Raw genomic sequence first — 14753 nt, 5'->3', positions numbered from 1 at the left:
TACTGATAATGGGAGAAGGGAGGATATTTGAAGGCATTCATCACGCAGAGATAAAAAGACATCCGAATAATCTATGTCTTTTGATAACACTAATTAGGAGTGGAGCTTAGATTTTTTAAAACTAAAAAATGCACTGCAATTTTATTCTTAGTAGCAAAAATGAAGAGATTTCTAAATATTTAATAAGCATGAGCATATTTTTTAAATGTCACACTTTGGTTGAAGGAAGGACTTTCCCAATGGTACACTGATTTATTTTATTTTTGCTTTGCTTTGCAACTGTACTGAAGTTTTGCGTAACCAGCCCTTTTCACCACGGCAGTGTTCCTTTCTTACTGGTGGAGGCAAAAGAGGAAATGATTTTTACATCTCTAGGGTACAGGGGAGACAGCCATCTCAGTACTCAGTCCTTTCTCCTTAAGTGTTGGGAAAGACGATGGCCTACTAAAAGAAGCTAGAAGACAATGGGAAAGAAGAAAACATGAAGGTAATTATTATATGCATGCATGGCATAAAGTGTGAATCAATAATTAAAGAGTTAATTATCTCACCAGTTATGGATACAGGCTTGGGATTAATCCCTGCAAATAGATGAAAAGGCAATTATGGTCCCTCCATGCAGCACAAGATAACCAGCCCTTCTCTGGCTGCACAGATGGGGACTCACAGTAGTTCTGTGCTCCCACAGAGTAAATAATTTTGAAATTATGAGTGGCAACACACTGCAATAGCCACTGGCAATGCAGTAATGTTCTACACCTCTGTGTGTCCAGATTGAGAATTCTCTAGCAGTGATCACAGCACAGTGTTAAAGAGCCTTCTGCAGAAAATCAAAGCGTGTAGCACTAAGTAAACTACAATATCTTCAATATCTTCAAATAAGGCAATTACTGTGCTCTTTCATCATTGTTGTACACTGGAATCTTTGTGCTATAGAAAAGGAACCATGGATTTAATGAAATCATAATAAGTGATCTGGAAAATTAGTAGTTTTTGAATACTTCAATATAAATATAAATATAAATATAAATATAAATATAAATATAAATATAAATATAAATATAAATATAAATATAAATATAATAAATATTTTAAATATTAATGTTATAATTATAAATATAAATAAATACTTTCACCAATTTTTCCTTATAAAATCCCAATGCCAAAGCGGCAAATGCTGAAGGGAAAGCAGATTCAAACTATAATTAAAATATACCTCAAGAGACTAGCAACAAGTGTTTTCAAATCTTAGTCAGTTTTAGTGAGATCTGAAGAGGAGAGAATCCTAAAAGACAACTAAGATAATGCCCTGAGAGGCAATCAAAAAAAATGAATAAGGAAACAGAACTCACTAGTTTCATGGCTTACAGAACATTAACTTAAGTATGGGATGTAGTTGTTTCGATTCTCTGTCTTTCTAAATACAGAGACTTGAACTGTCAAACACACTTCCTATGACAGCAGATGAGAGCCCACAGCAGAATTTGGGCAGAATGGGAGTTGTGCAGGAGCCCCTCTGCACAACTCCTATTATATAACCCTTGAATTAAAAAAAATAAAAAAATAAAAGCTGCTTTTGCTTTGTATGTGGCAATCTATGTATTACTCACTATTGCCAACCTCAAGCTTTTGAAAACCGTGAGTCAAGCCACAAAACATCATGAGATTAGCTGTAACATGAGCTACTGAAAAATAAATTAATACATTTGTCAGGTTTATTTCTCTTTTAATACAGGGTGAACTCAGGTCATGCTTTTGCAATCTCCCTTCACAAACACCAAGGCTGCAGATCAATTTTTTTTTATTTTTTTTTTTTTTGCCTAGTTGATTTGAGCTAAGAAACCATAAGCCTTGGTAGCCCTGACACTTCTCAAACATCATGCATAACTACATCAACCTCGAGGACTTTCACTTCCTTCTCTTCAGTGGCACTGAAGGCCAATTCAGTGATTACCAGGATGCAGTTGCAGCAAAGGTCCCAGCACATGGTAAGTGCATGGATGTTGCCACATTTCTCTTCACAAAAAGAAAAGCAAAGCACAATTCTTCCCAAGAGTATTTCTAAGTTTCACATTCTCTGAGCATCAGAGAAAGAAAACACAAAATCCCATTTGCTGTACCTGTGTTTGTGCCAAAGTAGAATGCAATATGGAGATTGTTTACCCAAAGTGATGTTGTTTTGTTTCCTTGGTCTATCAGGGCCAGAAATGTGTGTGTGTGTCAGGACTGTTGGCCGACAGTCACAAGAGGGTCATGAGATAAGTGGAGTGCAGTATGTGCAGAGTGTTTGACAGATTTAGTTTAGATGTATTATAATATAGAATAATGTAGTATAATAAAGTAATTAATGAGCCTTCTGATAAGACAAAGTCAAATACATCGTTCTCTCCCCTTCATCAGAGGTCGTCTTTGATACTGTACATGGAGACCCTCAACAGCAGCAACAGGTCTATGGAGGACCAAAGGACACATGAGAGCCTAGTGATCAGAGTAGTCTGCCACCAAACAAGTACAATCATGGTTGGAACAGATGCTAGCTCTCACAGGACACCTCACCTCCCACCAGCTGAGTGCTAACAATGCAAAGAAACTCTGCTAGGCAAAGGGAGTGGAATTTCAGCCACAATATCTCTTTCCAAAAACATTTTTCTGCAATTAAGCTTCATTCTTCTCAAAATATTTGGCATTCAAAAAGAAAACACAATCTCTACCTCTGGAAACTAAATAGGTCAAAGTCTAAATATATAGAGGTAATTTGCAGATTATTGCATCATGTTCAGTTTGTGTGGGAAGTAACCACCTTCTCATGTCACAGCCATAAACCTTCCCTAATGCCTATAGGTTCCCAACACTTTTTCTTATGGCTAATATTAATTACATCAGTAGAGATCACATAACAACCAACTTCTTGTTTAGCTGCTCTGTACTCAGATTGTTCAGACTCCACACTTAATCTAGGATGTTCTAACCATTAACATGCATCACACGGAGCCATTTCTATTTTCTTTTTCCTGTGCTCCTTCTTGGGTGGTAGAAATAAAAAATAGTTTTGGGAAATGTTGAAATAAAAACTGCTCCACAGAGGCAGCTTGAAAAAAAACTTAGGAAACTTTTTAGTGGGGTTGGGTTTTTTTTTTCCTTTATTACTTTTTGTGAGGTTAATTTCTCTTCATCATAACCAAAAGTTTCTGTGGGAATGGACCACACCTTTTCAGCTATGTACAAGCATCTTCTCAAAGGAGATCATTTCACACAGTCAGAGCAGACATTCACACCCTGCTCAGAGAAGCTATCTGGAGCATCCAGAAAATGGCCACTGAAAATGGCATCTCTGCTTCATCCAGAGTGGGAATTTATAGCTGAGGCAGCATCCTAGACCCTTCTTTTTTTTTTTCCTATCCTAAAGAGTAATTTACAGTTTCAAAGTGCATCAAGGAATCTTCTGAGGTTTGAAAAGCTTAGTTGAAAATTTTCCTTTTCAACTCTCATAAACAATTAACTTGCAGATTGCCAATTTAAAATATTTACCAGTTTTAGGATTTATACAACTATCAGCCATCCCTACTTGACAACAATTCAGTACCAAGAGACTGAGTCGCAATTTGGAATAATTATTTACTCCAGAAACAACATTAAGAAATTGTTCCTCTATGTTGTTCTAGCTCCTGAGTTCTAGAACTTGCTCCATTTAACTTCCAGCTTCAGGCTTCACATAGAAACCTCCTGTTTCTAAATCTTGTAGTTCCCCACCACATTTTACAGTGGGTGTACTTAACCTAAAGGCCAAATCCTGCATAACAAAGTTATGCAACTAGTCTTTGACATACAGCCTGGCGCTCCATGTCTCAATAGCCCTGTGTCCTCTCTGCCACTGTGCCCACAGTCTGTCACACTGATAAAAAGGCAGGCATTTGCTGTTTTATGTCAAGGCTGCGGACAGATGGGTAGCAGGAGTAAATAGACATGTCACACCTTGGGACAGGCATTAGTCTCACTCATCTCCCATGGCTTGTTTTGATAGTAGATTCAAGGAGCCCCTCTGCACAACTCCACATGTATGAACTCTCCCACTGCATCAACCAATACATTTCATGTGTCCAATAATGGGACAGCCAAATGATAAATCTTGATATATTGCATCTGAATACTTCCAGGAAATCCAAATATATCTGTCAACATTCCTTTATACCTTTTTCTTAGAGAGACTAAGGGATAGAAGCAGGAGAAATGGATCTTACTTGTAATTCCAAGGTCAGTTTATTTTAAATTTCTTCTAGAGAACTTATTCTAGAGTGCTTCTAGGAAAGAAATGCCCACAGGTGAAAGATCAGTCAAGCTTCCTTTTCTGATAGGTTTTGGCACACTCTGGAACTAGGGCCTTGCAACTTCAGTTACAAATACAAAGAATTAGAATAAAGAAATATTAGGGCACTTCTGCAGCCTAGGATTACTATAACCCACTGCCCTTGTATTATACAACTGTATTCCCCTGGTGTCTCTGCTAGTGAACTCATAATATCCACCACAGGATTCCAGCACAGAGCCACCTGGGAGGAAAGAGAAATTCCAAAGAGAACAGAGCATGAGGAACTTGCTGCCAGGAACCAGCATTGCATTTTGGCACCATCTTTACTTTTAGTGTTCCAGCTCTGCTTTCCATGTACAACCAGTATAGGCTGCTGGAATTTTGGTATGCCATAGCTAAACTGTATCAAAAAGACTGCAGAAGTGATTCTTTTAAACTGATGCAAGCTTCCAAACACACTTTGCTTCATTCAACCCATTAAAAACACCAAACATTTTTGTTCATTATTTGAAATTAAATTCCATCTGGCTTAAGAAACTCTATATGCCTCTGGTTTGTGTGCCCAAATCCCTGGTGCTGCTGCAGTTCTTGTAAACACCACAAATTGTTTTTTGCCAAAGTCTGTAGCTGAAGAAATGACAAACCACTGCAGAGTCATAACATGAGCATGTCACTGCTGACTGCTGTTGCAACACAGAGGATACTAAAAATATAACTGGAAAAACTGTATTTTGGAGATCAGTGCAAACAGCAAAAGCTCCAGTAAACAAGCTCTGTTTTCACCTAATTGAGGTGTTTAGCTGGACAAAAGGGGGCATAGGGGAGGAAAGCTACCTTCAGAAAAATTTCATACATGCCAGTGAGTCAACTTTCTGACAACTTGACAAGTTTTTACATGTAATGAGACAAAGTGAGATTGGACAACAACTAAAATGGGCATTTTTTAAATTAGTAGTTAACAAGTATGTTGTAGTTTTACACTAATGCTTCCTACTGTCCTGAGCTTTCATATTCATACAGCTGAGCTCTTATGTTCTCACAATTAGAAGTTTCATATTTTCCTTTAGGTTTTACACTGCCACATAAAGAAGAGATGATTTAGTATAAAACCATAGGGTCTAAGAAACCATTGAGAGTAGACTAGGACAGAAATCCCCTGTGGCTTACTACAGTTCCTTCTTTTTTGTTTAAAGCCTTTGATTTGCTTCAACCTGTTAGGCATATGTTTCCATTCAACCTAACTTCTTTCAGTACCCTCCTCAGAGAAATATTTCTAGCTCTACTGGTGATTTATAGTTACATCTCAAAATAGGCACATTTGTTTTCCTTGTTTGCCACTATATTATCTTGTTATGATGGACTGACTTTTATTCAGCTTCAACTAAAGTTTTTTTATTTGTCCATTTGACTATCACGAGACTGTAGGATAGATTTTCTATGACTATCTAAAACATATTTCCATCATTTATCACAAAAATCTGAATTTAGCTGAATTAATATGGCTGATTTAGCCTTCCCTAAAGGAAATGTATAATACTTTACAGAAATAGTGTTTCTTTTTATGCAAAAATCCCACTATAAATCAGAGAAAACTAACTTGGACGTCCTGCTTACCCATGATAACTCAAAATAGATTTACCCATAAGCAAATGCACACATGCATGGGCTTCTTTGTCTTTGTTTCACCTGCGTCTGCATGAAAATAGCATTCAAGGGAAGTGCTGGAAGGGAAGACTTGGAAACACAAATCCTGATTTTATCTACACAGTCCACAGAACTGAGATTTCCAGGAGTGTACCTTTGGAGAATGAGCTCCGTGCACAAGCAGGGAGTCCCTCTTGCACGTCCTCTGTTTTCCCTGAGCCCTCTCCCAACCACCCAGAGTTCCTTGCCAGGGTAGCTGTACACAAGTGTGCCTCCAGATGCTGTTTTGTTCTTGCAGTAATTTCTTTATTGCTGTTAACTTAGATCAGTGTTCTGGAGAGAACCTGACTCCTCTTTTTTGTTTCTTGAGCTTTCCTTCTCACATTACCAAGTCAGTAAACAGCTATACTGAATCTCATTGTGCTTAAATGTAGCCTTCCATCCTGAGCCCCAAATCCCTCATCTTTGTTTTGAAATTGTGTCAACTTCTACTTCCCTTAAGTATGAGATAGCAGCTCTATCAGCCACTTGTTTGGCAACTGAAAAAATAAGTTTTATCTTATGCTGCCCTTCACATATAAGAGACTTCCTGTCAACACTAACATCACTTACACATTATCTGTTTTCAAATCTCACCTTGAATATATTCTTTGCTATGATGTTCAAGGCAAAAACAAAATAGAAGTAAAAAAGAAAACAAAAAACAAAACAAAAGCATAATGGTTTCAGAGACAGGAAAAAATAATTACAGAAAATGGAACCTAAACATATTTACAATATTTAATGAGTATTTTTGTTTTAAAAAAATAAACTATAAAAGAGACAAGCTGTATGGGCTTAGTGAAAAAAAAAAAGCATGGGGAAAATATATACCTTGCCAATTTCAAAACCTTTAACTCAGTCTTCTCCATCTTTTCTCTGCCCTTCACAAAACCTTAACAACTAACTAGTATCTTCAATCTCCTTTTGAAACCTTGAACATCTGAGCTTCATGTCTTCCAGTTTTCCTATACGATGGTAAAGGCTAAGTTAATTTATTTTTCAACTAAAAACAACATCACAGGACTCCAAGAGGAAGAATTTCAACAAAGGCATCAAACACCACAAACCTCAAGACACAAATAATCAGGTTTCCTAGGACAGGAGAATTGGAAAATAGTCTGTCTGACACTGATGCCTGAGGTAGTGGTTTGCCTCAGCTCACAGGCTCTCTAAAACAGCCTGACCTACATATTCCTCTTTTTTTTTTTCCTAGGGCTCACTGAGAAAACAGACTTCCTACCACTGTCATGCGGTTCACTGGGAGGTTAAAAACATGGAGAGTTATCTTCAAGTATAGAAAGAGTAAAGTTTATTGTGTAAACATTTACACTGTGAGCTGACCTTCTTCTGACTTCGACTGGTAAAGAGTCCAGGGGGAAATGTTTTGGGGCAGGAGTCCAGGAAGCTGAATGGAGTGGGAAGATAAAGAGTGGTCTGCAGTTGAACAGGGCAGTGGGGAGAAAGACAGATGAATGCTCCCCTGGTCCATGAGAAGGACTGCACAGTTTTGGAAACAGATTCCATGACACCGATCTCAGAGACAAGCTGCTCCCTGTGTCCTTATCAGAACAGTTGCTCAGAAATCCAGGAAGACAGAGCACTTCCTTGAGGGTGCAGAGGTGGAGGGCATCTCAGGGGCATGATGTAACACTCCCACTGTGTCATGTTTTGAACTACGCACCACAGTTGAGATCCTCTGGGCAATTCCCAGTTCAGGCACCTGAGAGCTCTCCTGAAGTTAAGCTGAAATCCATCCACATAAACAGGGTGCCATTTTAGATGCCCAAGGGCATCCCACAAAGCATGTGTCTGTGGTGGGTGGAGAGGGAGTGTTTTCTGTAGGTCTGAACATTCAGCCCCATGGGAAAATTTCAGATTCTAGGACACCTCAGGTGGCACCTGATGTGTCTGCATGCTTCCATCTGCAGCTGTCTACAAAACATACTGACTTCCAGAAGACTTCAACTGTCTATAGAGCTTATTTACTAATATATATCATACATCTTATAATGTAGGATATATATTATATAATGTATTTTTTTGTATTATAAGGATATTTTTTATTATAAGGATAATTGTATAATGTATTAAACAAATTATTTCTTATCTTTCCAGTAATCTGAACTCTGAGGACCTCAGTTTTCCACACATGGCATATGCTGCCTAGGATATTTAAGACATCCTAAGGTGTCCAGGACATCCAGATAGCAATATCAAATATTACACAGGACCTGAAAGGTATCTATAACAATCTGACACTGTGCCAAGTGGGAAAAAATCAGGTAACTCAACAATACCAGATAGACTGAGAAATTTCTTGGGTTATTTTAGTGTAGAAATGGGATGGATGTTGGTTAACTTCCACAGTGACCCCTCACCTATCCCCTAATTTCTGCATTCTCAGTGTGATGGGGTATGTGGTTTGTGATGGGGTTTGGCAAGGCTTTCTTCTGGTATCGTCCTAGAGGACTATAATTTACCGACAACTCAAATGAGCTGCCAGCCCTAAACCACTGGATAATTGACATTTCCCAGTCAAAGCAAGACAGCAGATTTCGTGTAGGTGTGGACATGGGAACAGTGTGTGGAGAGAGATCTGTATAACTTCTCTGCCTGCAAAATAAACACACCATCCCTGTCTATTAAGGACAGCGATGATTAAATGTATGGTATAGCTTCTTAAATTTTTTTCTGCGCACATCAAAGTAAACTCTAGGGTATTTCACCAGGTAGCTAGAAACAGAAGAAACAATGACGATATATGAATGTTTTACCTCAAGTTGAGACATTTTTTAATGTCCTCAGAGAATGAGCCTACATCATAATGTAAAATCTCAGACACCCTTTCTTCACTTTCTCATTTTTACTTAGGTTTCACATGCAGAGACACATTTTCACATAACAAAGAACAATTAATTTTGCTTGGGCACATGGATTCCTTGAGCTATCACACCCCTTTCAATCCCAGTTCACCATGTTTGTTTGTGTGCTTCATATACAGGGTATTGTTCCTCCAAAAACCAGTAACTGGGACAGAAAGAATCCAAAACAGTTACACAGAAATAGAAAAACAAAACAAAACATAAAAAACCCCAAAACAAAACACAAAAAACCCCCACCAAAGCAGCATTCAACACAGTATCACAGGTGCAAACATTCAGTTAAGATTTATTATATGTTTCTGTCACCATTTATAAAATTCAATAGATTAGAGTCACACAGACAGCTACTTTGGCTTTATTTTTATTTTAATTAATAATTCTGTGTTTCCTTTTCTCAGCTATTTTGGGAAATACAGTAGAGAGAAAGACAGTTCTGAAAGTATCAGGTACCTCTGTCAGACAGTCAAGAATTTGAATACAATTATAAGGAATGAGTTTTAAGTGAAGCAAGAGCAAGAGGGGCAAAAACCCATGTGGTCTTCCTTTGAGCAGTGATAGGACAGGTAGAGTTACAGCTAAGGCTCTTGAGAATGAAACTGGTGGCTGTCCAGGGCAGATATCTGACTGCAGGTTCAGACCATTCATGTCAGAACTTTATATGAAGTGTTAAGTGCAGAGTGATTGAGTTGTCCAAGAAGAAAGCATTAATAAATCTTCAAGCAGGAAAGGCCAATAATTACAGTACTGAGGTATCCAATACCTTCAATACAGTATGCTTGCAAGACTTTATGGTTCTCTGCTATGGAGAGATTCCTCTCTTCTTTAACAAGGCAATTAAAGCACTGCACACTCATTCTGAAGTGAAGACTTGTGGAGGTACTGAGCAGTACAGAAGTCAATACAGGAAGTCATTAGAGAAATGATTTCTTATGAAAATTTCCCTCTCCATCTCTTCTCCAATCAAAGTGGAGAAAATTCTGTCTCCTGCTGCTACCCTACATTACTCTCTCTTTCTGCCTCTCTCTCTCTCTCTCTCTCTCTCTCTCTCTGCAAATTCTCAAAATGACCCACAAAAGAGACGTGAAAATTTGGAATTAATCAGACCCTAAAATTATGACAGCAAATCCTATGCTGAAATCCCAGAGGCAGAGTGGAAAATATTTCTGGAGAATAACTGGATTTTTTCCAAGAATTTTTAAGAGCTTGAATATCTTGGGGGAATATATAAAAACAACCTCATGATTCAGCTAACCAAGGCAGTAAAACAAGATCCTGAAGGCAAGGATCAGCACTTTGAATATATTTGGGTGCTTCCTTTAATCCCTGTTTTTCTTTTTCCTTCTTCTGTCCTTTTCCCAGTTCCTTTCTCCTTTGAAGTAAGAAAGGTAGACTTTATAAGTTACTTTTCCTTCTCACCCAGCCAACAGGGAAGGGTCATAAGTAGGGCAGCCAGTTCCCTCTTCTTTGAAAGCCATATGAGTGTTCTACTTTAGATACACATCCTCCTGCCTAAGCCCCAGCACAGTGTGAGCCTTATCACAAATTTATAAGCTCCAGTTCTGTCCTTTATACTACCTAGTCCAGACATGTAACATCTTCTTAATTATAACTCAAATGTAGAAATCATACCATTGTCATCTTTCACAATTAAAACAGAGTAAAGCATCTATTGCAGTTTCTTGTAAAATGGTGTTTAATTTCTAGCACAAAAAGACCACCATGGCAGGACTTAAAAATGCTTGCACGCATTCCCAGTTCTGGAAGTGGGATCTCCTATGTTTGAAGAAGCCTGTCTGACCCTATGAATAATGAACTATTTAAGAACTTCAAGAAGAATCCTCAAAGAGATCAATCAAGTGAGACCAAAGAGAATGACAAGAACACAAGATTAAAGAAGAGTGTGTGAATAATCTTGACAAAGTTGATTTGAGCACCTAAAAGTTTAATAGATTTAACAGACAGTGGCTAAAGCTAACTCACATATTATGGCTTGCATGATCCTAGCTGGAAGCATTTCAGATACACGTGAGCAGTCTCAAATCACCTGAACTTTCTAAAGTATGTTGCCCTTGGCTATTAGTTAAGAAAATATGGCAGCTACTAGAAGCTTATTGTTTTTTAGAAGTACCAGGACAAGATCATGATTTAACCAAGAAAAGAAAAGCTTCTAAGAACAAGAAGGCTTTAATCATCAGTTACATCTATGCTAGCAAGTGGTGGTGTGACAAAGTAGATAATTGAGGCAGTCACTGCTGACACCTCTACACCATATGCAGTTCACAGGTTTTATTTCAGACTTGAACTGATCTCATGAAACAAATAACTCTTCCATGTTCATTGTTTAACACTTCCAAAAGGACCATTCCCTGGCTGGATTCCACTTGGGGTTGTACTGCATCTGATATGCACCTGGAACAAACCTTTCCGTTTTTCCTCAGGTCTTGTTGGGACAGGACACAGAGAAATGGTTTTAAATCAAAAGAGGATAGATTTAGACTGGATAAAAGGAAGAAATTTTTTTAATGATGGGGGTGGTGAAACACTGGAAAGTTTGCTCAGAGAGGTAGGAGGTGGCCGTTCCTGGGAACATTCAAGGCCAGGCTGGATGGAGCTCTGAGTAACCTGATCTGATTGAAGACATCCCTGTTCATTGCAAGGGATTCGGACTAGATGGCTTTTAAATGTCCCTTTTAACCCAAACTGTTCTATGAATTCAGAGTTCTGAGGAGAAGGAAAGCTCAGCATCCTGAAAACCCACCAGTTTGGTGGTGCTTCTGTGGAATGAGAGAATACAGCCAATGAGATTTAAAATAATGACATCATCTCTATACACACATTAACCTTGCAAATAGCAGGAAGCAAATGCCTAAGCCTTGCATCCCAAACCTTTAGCTCATTTAAAATTTCTGTTTGGTGCTGAATCTCTATCTCTCCAAAAACACTGAGCCACCAGTCAAGAATGGAATTTAACATCATGCCAGACATAAAAAACCCTATCCATGACTCAATGTCCGCAGACAAAGCATTTCTGAGTCACACTGAAATTCAGTCCCAGGAACCAACAAATGTAAACATACCATTCCCCCAGCCATGTGATGGGCTCAGAGTACAGTAAGTTACAAAGTGAGGACATACAGTAAATTATGTGAAAACTAACCCTCCCCACTAGAGATTACGCCTTCACAGAACTAACCAAGAAAGAACTATGAACCAACTCAAAGAATTTGAGGATCAGAAAGCAGAAGAATTAAAACTATCCCATCATTAGCCTCCAGAGCTCAAATTTCATCAAAAGGAACTGGCCTTTTGTCCATGGAGACACAAATAAACTTAAAAGTCATAAAAGATATGAGAATGCTTCTACAATCAAGTTCCCACTTTATAAACAAGGTGGCTTATTTCAATTAATATCCTATCTTTCCTCACTTGAATAAAAGTTGACCCCAGCAAAGCACATGAAGGAACATGTACATCCTTTAAAATACAAGTAACCACACTGGAGAAGATTTGCCTATTCACAGACATCAAATGATGCACAAATTAAGGCACTTCACCAAATCAAAGTCTCAGTTTGCTGAAGCAGGCTTTCCAATTCGCAGCAAATGAGGCTGAAGTACAAACAAGAGGTTGCTATTATCTGTAGCATGAAATTTCAGGTGATACTTGTACATGTAAGTGCAACAGGTCTGCATTTCATAAGCCCAGAAGCAAATATGAGTGCTTTTAAAAACAAAACCAATCTGATGTATTCTTTTTTTCATGTATACCTGCACAAGACATTGAGCCCAAAGAAGTTTCATTGTCACTTGATCTGCAACCATTAATATTAGAATAGAAGAATATTTATTACAAAAATGATAATTTAGCAATGAACTTCTTTGTGAAAAAACTAGTAAAACCCAAGAACTCAGGTAAAATAAATAACAATCTTCTGCATCACTCTTCTTACATTTTGTACTTCCATAGACCTCTGTAATTATCTTAAGTTTTTCAATTGTCAATTCAAAGAGAATAAAAGAAGTATTAAGGCTGGGCAGAATATTCATTCTCTCCCCCTCTACTGACGTGAATTTTTGACTGTTTGTAACACAAACAGAATCACAAAATCACAGAATGTGCAAGGATGGAAGAGACCACAGTGAGTCATTTGTTTCAGCCTCTCTGCTCAAGCAGGGTTGTCCTAGAGCACACAGCACAGGATTGCATCCAGGCAGTTCTTGAACAGCTCCACTCAGTGAGGCTCTTGAAAGTGCTGGGAAATACAGCCCAATTATATTAGTCTGAGATGGGTGCACAGTTGGCTGAAAATTGCTTTTAAAATGTTGGTATAAGCATTCACAATTAAACAACATGCATTTTTTTAGCATGATCTCCCAAATTCCATGGTATTTTATAGTTTCATTAGCAAACAGAGTAAAGAAAACCTTTGTGGCCTTTGAAAACAGCGTCAAACAGGGTGGTTAGTAGGCACTTCTGACAGTGTAAGACTAGAATGGAAAAGATCTTCGTCCACTGGAGCAATACTCTGATAAACAGACAAAGTCAGAAAGGAGTAATGCAGATTCCTGCACTTAAGCCAGAATTAGTAATCTATAAATTTAATAGGGGGAAAATCCAGCTGATCAGAAGCTTTGCGGAAAAGAATCTGAGGGATTTCAAATTGCATATGAGTCAATTAAGTCAGGCTGTTTGAAAAAAAACCATACACAATTGAAGAGGTAAAAATAGGAGCTTTATAAGAAGCACATGCTTTTATATAAGGAATCCTCTAACTTTTCCTTTTCCTGGGCATTGTGTCGGTTGTAGGAATGGTCTTCTAGGAGGGCAGCAGGCTCTGGATGTCCACAGGTGAAAAGGGACTGTAAAGAAAAGATAGGATTCTTTAGTCTAGAGAAGAGAGCCTCATGAATAACATGATTGTCTTAAAATATGGAAAAGATTGCTATGAAGAACTATCTATTCTCTTTATCCACCATGGCTAGGACAAAAATGATAGGTTTAAATCCCAGTTGTGAAGATATGGAATAAATATTAGGAAAATGTTTCCAACAATAATGTGCCAAAAATAATAAAAAAGAAAAGGCTAGAGATATAAGGGTGAGAACATTATAAGATCCTTCCTTAAAATTTGGGATAAAAAAGATCTTATGGTCTGTTGTTGATGTTGTGTCTCTAAGTCTAGAAGAATGGAGTTGTAAAAGAGGTTCTCTGCTAATCTCAGAAGACACTAAGATAAAAACTGTCAGACAGGCAGTTTCTCTGAGTCTTTGACCATGTGTGTGTGTGTGCACTCACACAACGTTCTGTGGGAGCATATATGTATCCTCCTACATGAGTGTGCCTATCCATGTACAAGCCTGTGCTCATGGACATTCTTGTGTGAATGTAGTGTCCTTGACATCTGAAATTTAGTTTTGAAAACATTTAACAAAGACTGCCCTCCCCTGAACCTCAGCAGTATAAAGGGTTAAAGTATGTAGGATGGCTGCTATCTAGGGATGCTGGTATTCTTGCCCACCCTTTTCTCCCAAAGCAGAGCAGGTTTGGAGAGGTGAGAAGGTAGATGTGAAGAGGGTTTTCTATCTGAAAGGGCAGTTGGCAAAGTCTGTGTCTCATTTACATCCTCCTGTAGCACTGAATGCAACAAAGTGACACCAGAATAAAACTGACTTGAAGAGAAAAACAGACCCTTATATGATTATAGTTATTTATGAAGAGCTATTGATCTGAAGATTTGTTCCACAAGGGTAAGACTATTTAACAACTGTGTCTGATGAGACTTGCACATAGTAGCTAGATGGTGGAACCAGAATATGATACAAAATAAACATCCAAGTAGTGCAGACTATATCTAAACCTGGTGAATGAAGGAGACAATT

At 38.1% G+C, this 14753-nt stretch overlaps 1 long non-coding RNA gene across 1 annotated transcript; it reads left to right on the top strand.

Moving 5' to 3' along the window:
- Positions 1 to 416: 416 nt before the first annotated feature.
- Positions 417 to 7300, top strand: LOC120503490. The gene is made up of 3 exons (XR_005627762.1): positions 417 to 487; positions 1825 to 1988; positions 7206 to 7300. It is a non-coding gene; the product is annotated as an uncharacterized LOC120503490 (long non-coding RNA).
- The last annotated feature ends 7453 nt before the right edge of the window (positions 7301 to 14753 follow it).

The sequence above is a fragment of the Passer montanus genome, unplaced genomic scaffold, assembly GCF_014805655.1.
Source record: "Passer montanus isolate IOZ18808 unplaced genomic scaffold, ASM1480565v1 scaffold26, whole genome shotgun sequence".
Lineage (NCBI taxonomy): Eukaryota > Metazoa > Chordata > Aves > Passeriformes > Passeridae > Passer > Passer montanus.
This window is presented reverse-complemented; position numbering and strand designations above follow the sequence as displayed.